The sequence below is a fragment of the Littorina saxatilis genome, linkage group LG5, assembly GCF_037325665.1.
Source record: "Littorina saxatilis isolate snail1 linkage group LG5, US_GU_Lsax_2.0, whole genome shotgun sequence".
NCBI lineage: Eukaryota > Metazoa > Mollusca > Gastropoda > Littorinimorpha > Littorinidae > Littorina > Littorina saxatilis.
This window is the reverse complement of record NC_090249.1, coordinates 47406135-47417761: the sequence shown is the minus strand read 5'-3', so window position 1 is coordinate 47417761 and position 11627 is coordinate 47406135. Positions and strand designations below refer to the sequence as shown.

At 46.1% G+C, this 11627-nt stretch overlaps 2 long non-coding RNA genes across 2 annotated transcripts in view; both read right to left on the bottom strand.

Annotated features, from left to right (window-relative positions):
• Positions 1-11627, bottom strand: part of LOC138967312 (uncharacterized) — a 534423-nt gene that overhangs the window by 59982 nt on the left and 462814 nt on the right. The gene's annotated exons all lie outside the window — the stretch shown is intronic.
• Positions 4064-6485, bottom strand: LOC138967314 (uncharacterized). The gene is made up of 2 exons (XR_011455912.1): positions 6428-6485; positions 4064-4314 (listed from the first exon to the last, which is right to left on the bottom strand). It is a non-coding gene; the product is annotated as an uncharacterized lncRNA (long non-coding RNA).

Genomic DNA, 11627 nt, shown 5'->3' with positions numbered 1-11627 from the left:
TTCTTTTTATTCCTCTTCTTCCCCTCCTTCCTTCCTTCCTTTTACTGTCTTTCTTTATAATGATTATGCAACGTTTATTATGTTATTCAGAATAGATTTGGTTTATTTAGACTAATTGTTCAGCCGTTACCGCCTTACGTTGTACTGTCCATGCAGGAACACCACTATAAGCTTCTAGCTTGTTGTTGTTACCTGTGTATTTTGTATACATGTCATGATTGTAACTTTTGTTAAATAAACTTATGTTTAAACAAAAGTAGCCAGGTATGATTGCTGATGCTGTCTTGGATCACAAGTGATTGAGAGTGCATTATCAATCAATCAATATGAGGCTTATATCGCGCGTATTCCGTGGGTACAGTTCTAAGCGCAGGGATTTATTTTTATTTAATTTTTTTATTTTTATTTATTTTTTCTTTTATTTATTTTATGCAATTTATATCGCGCACATATTCAAGGCGCAGGGATTTATTTATGCCGTGTGAGATAGATTTTTTTACACAATACATCACGCATTCACATCGACCAGCAGATCGCAGCCATTTCGGCGCATATCCTACTTTTCACGGCCTATTATTCCAAGTCACACGTGCATTATACACCCCCACCAGCCCCCTCCCTCCCCCCTGCCCACTCCCTCCCCCTGCCCCCTCCCTGCTTCTCCTGCCCCCTTAAAAAAAAGGCAATTGAGTTCCTCTGGTGAATTTCGCAGGCCAACGAACAGTTCTTGGTGCAGTATATAAATACCAAGTATAAAAGTGACGGACAGAGGACAGAAGGATTAGAACCACGCCTTAAAGTTGCAGTGCAGGTCACGGCATTGCTGAAGCAACGATTTGTCTTTATGTCGCAGATTACGATACAAACAGTCAAAAGCTTTACACAGCTATCGCACAGATGACTACAAATACCTTTAGTATTGCCAGCAAAACGAAACTTTATCCAGTTTGTCAATTTGCATCTGTCGCCTAAAATAAATACATTCCTTTTACAATGGTGCAACAGTCTAGATTAAAACAAATAACTGTCAAGACTGGGAGGTTGTAAGAACAAATAGTCGACCGGCCGGCCGGACGCACGACGGACGCCATAGTAAAAAGAACAGTTCTCCGCAGGGGCCCCAGGGACAAGAAAATCTATTCCTCCCTTGACACGGGACGCCCACAAAATGGCGGACCATTCATTTTTAAAGTGCTGGCCGCTGTTTCCAAAACGCCAAGGAATGCATCAATTACACATGCTTTCGATTTTATGCTGTGAATAGATTGTCCCCGAGGGGAACCCCTCTTTGCCCGTATTGACATGGAATTGTGAGGACGTGGTTTAAAAAAACCGCTCCCGTGTAAATATGTATACACAGTGGCAACTCGAGCAACGCTTGTGAAAGGTATTTGGAAGAGCTGGTGTCTGATTTGGGCCTCATTGATTTCACGGTATCATGGTGAGAAATCTGAAAACAGATAGACTGGGAACGTTCCAACAATCAGAATGAAAAACACACCAGAATTGTGGGTTATTGGAACGTTGAATTATTGACAAAACGAAAAGTTACATTTACTAGTATACGTCGACCGAGTGTTCTTTAAAGTAGACAGACAGACAAACACTTATGATACAGATTTGGGCAACATTGATTTCACAGTATCGATGGTGTCAGATTTGGGCCACATTGATTTCACAGTATGATGGTGTCAGATTTGGGCCACATTGATTTCACAGTATGATGGTATCAGATTTGGGCCACATTGATTACACAGTATGATGTTATCAGATTTGGGCCACATTGTTTTTACAGTATGATGGTGTCAGATTTGGGCCAAATGGTTTTCACAGTATGATGGTGTCAGATTTGGGCCACATTGATTTTACAGTATGATGGTGTCAGATTTGGGTCGTATGAATTTCACAGTATCATGGCGTCAGCAAATTGACACCGGAGCCCCCCTCCCCCCAATCTCTTGCTCACCTTTTCCCATAATTATATTCAGGCTTTAACATGGGCTAAGACAATTCGTCCACTTGGTCACATACCAAAAATCGAACAACCTGTTTGCTCTCTGTTCAAAGTGGTACCTTTTTTTTTAAAGAATTAATTTAGTTAAAGGCACTAGTGCACAAGTGCACTGGAGAGCCCCCTCCCCCTATCTTTCTCCTCCCCCCTTCTGCCCCTCAGTCTCTTTCTTACTCTCTCCCTCTCCCCCCCCTTTCTGCCCCTCTGTCTCTTTCTTCCTCTCTCCCCTTCCCCTCCCCTCCCCTCCGTCTCTTTCTTCCTCTCTCCCTCTCTCTCCCCTTCCCCTCCCCACCGTCTCTTTCTTCCTCTCTCCCCTTCCCCTCCCCTCCCCTCCGTCTCTTTCTTCCTCTCTCCCTCTCTCTCCCCTTCCCCTCCCCACCGTCTCTTTCTTCCTCTCTCCCTCTCTCTCCCCTTCCCCTCCCCACCGTCTCTTTCTTCCTCTCTCCCCCCCCCTTTCTGCCCCTCTGTCTCTTTCTTCCTCTCTCCCTCTCTCTACCCTTCCCCTCCCCTCCGTCTCTTTCTTCCTCTCTCCCTCTCTCTCCCCTTCCCCTCCCCACCGTCTCTTTCTTCCTCTCTCCCTCTCTCTACCCTTCCCCTCCCCTCCGTCTCTTTCTTCCTCTCTCCCTCTCTCTCCCCTTCCCATCCCCTCCGTCTCTTTCTTCCTCTCTCCCTCTCTCTCCCCTTCCCATCCCCTCCGTCTCTTTCTTCCTCTCTCCCTCTCTCTTCCCATCCGTCTCTTTCTTCCTCTCACCCTCTCTCTTCCCTTCCCCTCCCCTCCCCGCTCGCTCTCTCTCTCCCCCATCCCTCTACATTTTAGTGTAGGTGTGTCCGTGTCAGAGTGCACGGTAGCTGCAGGCCGATGGAGAGGCCGGAAGCGTCAGGTCGGGTCGGACGTTGGTCAGTGGAGGGTCACTTCAAGCCCGGAGAGCGTGACCAGTCCATTAGGAGCCCACCCCGCCACATACATACTTAGCCAGCGCCGGTCAACACTCGGACATTGGCCGAAGAGCTAAGAGGGCCTTGACCGAGGAAGGCTTCCGTGGACATTGATCCAGTAGGGGGGTGTGGGAGGCGATAAGAACGCTATATTCTTGAGTCGAGCCTTCGGAAATGCCTAAGCTTAATTAATTAAGGACCGGTGTAACTTACACCTCTTCGTATTCGTCTGCTTTGGAGGTGGGGACGAAAGTTGGACAGATGGACACGCAAGCGTAAGACCAAGCGCGCACGAAAAAGATCCTGTAATTCATGTCAGAGTTCGGTGGGTTATAGAAACACGAACATACCCAGCATGCTACCCCCAAAAGCGGCGTATGGCTGCCTGAATGGCGGGGTAAAAACGGTCATGCACGTAAAAACCCACTCGTGCAAAAACATGAGTGAACGGGGGAGTTTCAGCCCATGAACGAAGAAGAAGAAGAAGAAGTAGAAGAAGAAGAAGAAGAAGAAGAAGAAGAAGAAGAAGAAGAAGAAGAAGAAGAAGAAGAAGAACAGATGGACAGAATAGTGCGGTGCAGATTGAGGGTGCAGTGTTCTGTATAAAACTGAGGCGCGTCAGCCGCGACGGTGCCGGAGCTAAACATTGTCGGGTACTGTTCACAGCGCACGGCACTGTAAACATTCCCCCTCCCTTCACCTCTCTCGCCACCATCCGCCCTACCCTTGGTCTCATAACTAGATGCAGAACCTACCCGGCTCCAGCGGGCAGCTCAGCTGACTTTCTCACAGAAAGTGTCTCTGTCTAAACGCCTCTTCAAGCCAAGGCAGATGATCAGCTACCACCACCACCTCCACCACCATCACCACCACCACCACCACCACACCTTCCAGGTCACAGATGAACACAACCGAAACATTCTTCATGTAACTTGATATAACTAAAGCCCCATCCTCCATGATCAACAAATAGATTTGTTTTGAATGTAAGAAACAAAACAAAGAAAGAAACAAAAGAAAGAAAGAAAGAAAGAAAGAAAGAAAGAAAGAAAGAATTTCGTACATGTTTCATTCTTTGATACATCTAGCCCTGTGATAACTCTAACCTGCCATATCTAATTCATCTAATCTTTATTCATTGTATTTGTTTGGTCTGAGAAGATTACACGATGAATATCAAACAGCAATTGTCTCATTCCTTTTCCCCCTCCCATCTGAAGCATTGGCGTCTCAGCTGCCAAGGTAGATAACTCTGTTTGACCCCGGTACAAAAAGGGACGTTAGTGCGTTTCTCCTCTTGGTGCTCAGGTCCACTGTGGAATTTAGCGTCGCGTCATGAAGTGTCGTGTGTGGTGGTCCTCTTCCCGCTTAAAAATTAATTAATGAGTTTGGTCATTACAAATCTCAAAATTTTAATGAAAATCAAAATGTTTGAAATCGATCCAAAAATGATTTCATCTTATTTTTTTTAATCATTTCCTGAATCCAAAAATATATAGATATGCCATGTTTACTTTGAAAATGTAAAATCAAAGACAATTGGTTAATTAGGCACTACGTTTACAGGCTTCGCGGAGACGAGCTGGGCCAGTCTGAATCTTAGGGTTTAGATTAGCGAAGTCTCGGTGTTGGCTGTTTTTTTTAGTGTTGATCTTTTAGTTTCAGGCCGACAGATTGACTAAATTTTGTATATCGCTTCACGAGACTTGTTTTGTTTATTTAGCTCGGACATCAGAAAAACACACTACGAAAGTTGTGTTCAGCTTACTCTGCCACAGTTCAAATTGTTATCAAGGAAACATACCAGAGACCGTAGAGCATACGGTTTCTTGCTTGCTATTACCAAATCACGGAGCTTTCTGTTCGGTAAAAATTTCCTGGGTAGCTGAGGCTCCCATTCGCCCTATTTAAACCAATAAACCGGTATTCTTAAGAGAACCAATCAAGTTCCTAGAGCTTTTTAATATCTACCGGTAGATTCTACTGGGTAAAAAATTACTTTTGGCCTTCCATACGTTGGCGGGTGTGCGAGACTTTTGAAGTAGACCTACACTATTGAACCGATTTACCCCCCTTGATTGATGCTTGAAATATTCATCCGCGGCGGCCTCCACAGAAGGCCCCCTCCCTACAGCGGACAGAGGGAGGAATCACATATTACGGGAGTATCGATTTCACCCCGCCTGCCCTCAGACCCCTTTCCTTCCTCACCGCGTGTGGTGACTTTTCACAGCGCTTCGCTTGACAAGAAAGAGTTTGGGCCATTGCAATGATCTTATTTTATTGTTTTATTGTCCCACTACTGGACAATTCGGGTCGCTTCCTCTCAGTGGAAAGCTAGCAGCAACAAAAGTCGTGCTACTCAGGTGGGTGCGCATTTAGGTGTAATCAGCCACCTGCACTTATGGCAATTCTCAAGTTCAAGTATTACGCCCTCAAGGCAAAGCCATGAGGTGCATGTTCCAGGGTTTTACCCCGACTTAAGATGAGATACACAATTGAAGTGTATGCGTGTTTAGGTGGTATCTGCCACCTGCATTTATGGCAGAATGACCGAGGTCTTTTACGTGCCACTGTGGAGTGACACGAAGGTGGGACATTGATACCGTCTCTGAGTCTGCACATACAATTGACCCGTGTCCGTTCGGCTTGGATTCACACCCGTTACTCACGGATCATAAGTCTAGTGCTCTAGCAAATGAGCTACCCGGCTCACCCGCATGGATCTGGATCTGGATTCTCACTATATAAATGTTGTAGTGGGGCTCGTATGTTGCAGACGCACTAATCAATCATTCACATCTTGCAACAAACATCATACTTTGTGATATTGTTCCTTATAATTATTTAAGGGATTTTAGATACAGAGCCACTTCAGAAATCTGTTTTTTTGTTTTTGATAGTGAATAAAAGGCTGCATTTACAGCAGACGAAGTTCGTACCAAAAGCGCTCAGCAGTAAATATTCCCAACTCAGCAAATGTAAAATTCAATGGTTCACCATGCACCAGAAGTTGTCTGCTGATAACACATGCATGAAATAAATATTCTTATGAGTATTTTTGTGTTCTGGTATTTAATTTGATCGTTTTTAGAATTTTTTATATCCGCAGCATGAACATTCAAGATGGCGGCCTCCGCAACATTGCGTGTTTTGATTTGAGCGAAAACAACGTTTCTGAAGGTAAGTTTTCAAGAATACACATTAATTCACCAATGTCACATAATTTTAATGTTTAATTCTCCCCTGGGGTCTGTTATTCATCGGGTGAAGCGCTGAGAATGCAGAGACTTTGTTTAATCTTGCAATAGCTCATTAGCTGGATTTTGATATGTACTGTAAAGTTTACACGGGTTATAAGGGATTGCCCCATAGCAAGTCCTCGACTAGTATGGCCGTCCGTTCCTAGCGGCCATTATCTACTGGAACGGCAAGCTAAGCTGTAAGCACTGGCGACCATGTTCTACCAAGGTGACTTACTTGATACGAGGATCCCTTGCGGGTCGACTTTACGTCTGTCTGTTGTAGTGGTTTCTCTGATAAACTGCGATCTTTCCTTAGTCGAGAATCTGCACGTCATTTCCATTGCGTCATTCTTTCCCTATATTATTTACGTCTGCTGTCTTGGTATGCGCAACCCTTTTGATAGTCACGGTTTCTCTTACATTCCTCCCCGTTTTATCAAAGACCCCTTTATAGTCACCCTCACTATGTTCAGAATTATAATTTCGTTGGAATTTTTTGGAGATTTGCAAATCTATATATTTTTGGAAACTGTATAGTGTAAGCAATCAGAAAACCAATGTTTGCAATTTGCCGGACGCATATATGGCGGCCATCTTGGATTTTCAAAATGGCTGCTTTCAAATCGGTGTTTCTCAATATCTCAACATCTAGGGGACCCAGAGTCCTGATTTTAACGGCTAAACCTACATTTGCAGGGGCATGGAATCTAGTTGTACCAAGTATAATCAGCTAAACCTAACCACAAGGCGGCCATATTGGATTTTCAAAATGGCCGCTTTAAAAATGGGTGTTTCTCAATACATCTCAACATCTATAGGACACAGAGTCCTGATTTAAACGGCTAAACATACATTTGTAGGGGCAAGGAATCTAGTGGCACCAAGTACAATCAGCTAACGTAACCACAAGGCGGCCATCTTGGATTTTCAAAATGGACGCTTTAAAAATGGGTGTTTCTCAATATCTCAACATCTAGGGGACATAAAATGTTCCTGCCCCCTCCTCGCAATCGTACACGGAAGTGATAACGCAGGAGTTTGATGTGTGTTGCAGGCTCCAGTACTATTACTAATATACCATGAGTGAGGTGCCACAGCTTGGTCATCACGTGCCCGGAACACAGGAATCAACCAACTGGAAGCTGTGCATGCTGTGCCAGTCTAAAGATGTTAGGAGAGGACCAATGGTGTTACAGCCCAGAACAGACTCATACAAGCATCTACTGGAGCAAATACAACAGAGAGCTAGTCTGCATGATGGCAACTTTGTCCAAGTCCAAAGACGACTCAAAGACAGCACAAAAGAGACGTTGTGCACAGAGAGGGCAGTTTGGCACTGGGCAGAAACTGTATGAAGAGTACGTGTCAGAGCGAATCAATGGGGACGTCAGCTTGTGGGCACCAGTGAAGAAACAGAACAACAACATGTACATGTCTGGTAACAAGAAAGCCAATGTGAAACTCCGGGACTCGACTGTAGACCTGAAGGAGACCAAGGATCTCTACGGAAGGCTGATGGTCCTCGTCAGGTCCAACCGAGACATTGACCTGAAACATGCCATCGGGAACTACGAGTTCACGTTGACACCGAGGGCACTGTTCGCGCCAAACGGAACAATGCTGCCATGCACTGACAAGTCAAAGTTGATCCACCTCCTTGAGAAGTTGGGAACAGCAGAACCACCCGATGACGATCAGCAGCAGTTGCAAGATGCAAGTAGTCTGCAACACGATGCAGTGGATTCTGAAACCATAGACTTCACACACACTGAGAGGGACACACATCGCAAGATCGCACTGGTGGACGGTATGGTGCTCGTGCAGAAGCTGACAAAGAAACCAGCCACGGTAGTGACAGTCAAGGACCTAAGTGAATGGTTCAATGCCAGATTGATGTCTCTGACAAGAGACTGTGACGAAATCATTCTGGTGTTTGATACTTACAAGGCTGACTCCCTGAAGAGTACCACAAGAGAGAAACGGAGACAAGGGAAGGATCCGGTCCAATATCAGATCACAGATGACACCAGCATCAAACACATCCCGATGATCCGGTTCCTTTCCCATGACAAGACGAAGGCAGATCTGACAGAATATCTGGCAGAAAGAACCCTGGAGTACAACAAAGACTCGTCCAAGTTGGTCATCACATCGGCCTCAGGACATTCTAGAAGCAACAAGGAGCTGCTCTTTGATGACAACAACCATGAAGAGGCGGACACACTGCTGATCCACCAGGCAGTGCTGGCATCACAGCGCAACCCACCTGATGCAGAGTTAGTGGTCTTCTCCCCAGACACAGATGTCCTGGTGCTGGTCATAGCCAATTATGACCTGCTACTGAGGAAAACGTCCATGTCGATGGCCTCCGGAGTGATCCAAGTGCAGCCAATATTGACAGCTCTAGGTCCAGAAAGAGCAAAGGCTTTGCCAGCCTTCCACGCGTTTTCGGGGGCAGACAACACTGGGAGGTTCTCTGGTATAGGTAAAGCAACCTGGCTGCAAGTCTTCCTAAAAGCAGACGGAGAAGTCGTCAAGGCTTTGCAGATGCTTTTGGATGCCACTGAAGTCACCGACGACCTGCTCTCTACGTTGGCTACATTCGTCTCGGCTGCATACTCACCAAAGGGCATTCAGATTGCGAGCATCCTGGAGCTGCGATGGCATCTGTTCTGCAAGCATATGGCTGAAAGTGACAAGCTGCCTCCCACCCACGGTGCTCTCAAGCAGCACATCCTCCGAGTCCAGATCCAGGCCACAGTATGGGGTCAGGCAAGCGTTGCTCAGCAGCAGTTCCTGGATCCTCTGAAGCACGGCTTCTACAAGGACACAACTGGTCAGGTCAAGCCAGTCACTACTGAAGTGCTCCCAGCCCCCAAGGCCATCATCGAGCTGGTGAGATGCCAGTGCAGAGCCGACTGTTCTACAGCTCGATGTTCTTGCATGTCCAATAACCTATCGTGTACAGACCTCTGCCAGTGCGGCACTCAGTGTCAGAATGACGAGGACTCTATGAATGGCATATTGTTTTCCAGTGACAGTGATGATGACGAGTTAGAGTACTAGCTGATGATCACCATGATGGTCCTTGCCCTTGAAGTTTAACGATAAACAACTATCATCGTCGGAAGTGAAATCTCTGGCTGTCATTCAGATCATCTACTACCATCTACATCTGTTACTATGGTTAGCCTATTGTACTTTGTGCCATTGGACTCCTCACCCCTACAAATATATACCGTTAAAATCAGAACTCTGTGTCCCCTAGATGTTGAGATATTGAGAAACACCCTTTTTTAAAGCGGCCATTTTGAAAATCCAAGATGGCCGTCTTGTGGTTATGTTTAGATGATTGTACTTGGTACCACTAGATTCCTTGCCCCTACAAATGTAGGTTTAGCCGTTAAAATCAGGACTCTGGGTCCCATAGATGTTGAGATATTGAGAAACACCCTTTTTCAGTTTAAAGCGGCCATTTTGAAAATCCAAGATGGCCGCCTTGTGGTTACGTTTAGCTGATTGTACTTGGTACCACTTGATTCCTTGCCCCTACAAATGTAGGTTTAGCCGTTAAAATCAGGACTCTGGGTCCCATAGATGTTGAGATATTGAGAAACACCCATTTTTAAAGCGGCCATTTTGAAATCCAAGATGGCCGCCATATATGCGTCCGGCAAAATAGGCGCCCCCATTTTTTGAGCAAACGCCACCCAAGGCCGCTTTGGACGGGTAGAAATTCCGTATAGTTTCCAAGTCTATGGATAAAGCTCGCGTAAGAAGAATACGTCACGGTCGAAAGTCTTTGACGTCAATTAATGCATCATGACGTCATGCCTCCCTGTAGTATTTCTCTCTCACGCGGTGTGTGTGTTTGTGTTCATTTTGTGCACATGTGTTAGTGTTACTGTTTGTGTGTGTGTGTGTGTGTATTTGTGTGTGTGTGTGTGCGCACGTGTGCATGAGTCTGTACTCGTGTGTGTGTGGTATGTGTGTGTATTTGTGTGTGTGTGTGTGTATTTGTGTGTGTGTGTGTGTGCGCACGCGTGCATGAGTCTGCACTCGTGTGTGTGTGGTGTGTGTATGTGCGCACGCGTGCATGAGTCTGTACTCGTGTGTGTGTGTGTGAGTGTGTGTGTGTGTATATTTGTGTGTGTGTGTGTGCGCACGCGTGCATGAGTCTGTACTCGTGTGTGTGTGAGTGTGTGTGGGGTGTGTGTGTGTGTGTATTTGTGTGTGTGTGTGTGTGCGCGCACGCGTGCATGAGTCTGTACTCGTGTGTGTGTGTGTGTGCATAAGTGTATGTGTGTGCGTGTATGTGTGTTTGTTTGTAAAGGTGTGTATGTCCGTCTGTCCATAATTGTGTGCGTATGGGTGTGTGTTTTGTGTGTATGAAGTTTTTGTGAGAGTGAGTGAGTGCGTGTGAGTGAGTGTGTGTATGTGTGCGTGTGTGACTTGGGGTGTGTGTGTGTGTGTGTGTGTGTGTGTGTGTGCGTGTGTGTGTGTGTGTGTGTTTGTTTGTTTGAGAGAGAGAGAGAGAGAGAGAGAGAGAGAGAGAGAGAGAGAGAGAGAGAGAGAGAGAGAGAGAGAGAGAGAGAGAGAGGTTTGTCTTTCGCTGGGGTATGCAGTGCCTTAATTTTTTTTAATTTTTTTTCTCACTTTTCACAGGGCCTGCACTGTTAGTGCACAAACGACCCCAACAATTTAATGAATATAAAACTACATTCTATAATGAGTGTTTTTGTGGTATGCATCTAAACATGTTCTAAATATGTATACTACCACTGTGGTATGCGTGGGTTAAAACGATCGTGTACATAGATGTCACACACACACACACGCACACACATACACACAAACACACACAAACACACACACACACACACACACACACACACACACACACACACACCCACCCACCCACCCACACATACAAATATCATTACGAGCACTGTGGTGAGCTGTCCACCAACACCCAGCTGACGCCCACGCCGTTCATCACCAGTGTTTCGTTGCACGCAGTCTTGCCCACCTGCACGTGCTGCACAAAAGCATAGACTGACCTCAGCGCGTCACACGGCACTGTCTTCACCTCCCTCTTGTCCTTGGACATCTCTCGTTGATGACTGTGTCGACCGATGGCGCACTGAGAGATGTTGTAGTTCAAGTCCAGCACTTTCTTCGTCTCTCGGGGAGCCTGCAGCGTCATCCCGTTGAAAGGGCGGGGCTTGGTGGGCAGGATCCAGTCTATGGGGAACACGTAGTCGGGGAACATCTTGCGCTCGCGATCCCACACGTGCGTGGCGTTCTGCTCGTAGAAGAATATGTCCACGAAAGGCCACTTATAGAAGGGTAAAAACCTGGTTGCTTTCTCAGGGTAAAACTTCCAGCTTACGCTAGCGCGTTGTTTGAAGCCATACCCCAGAGGCACCAGGGCT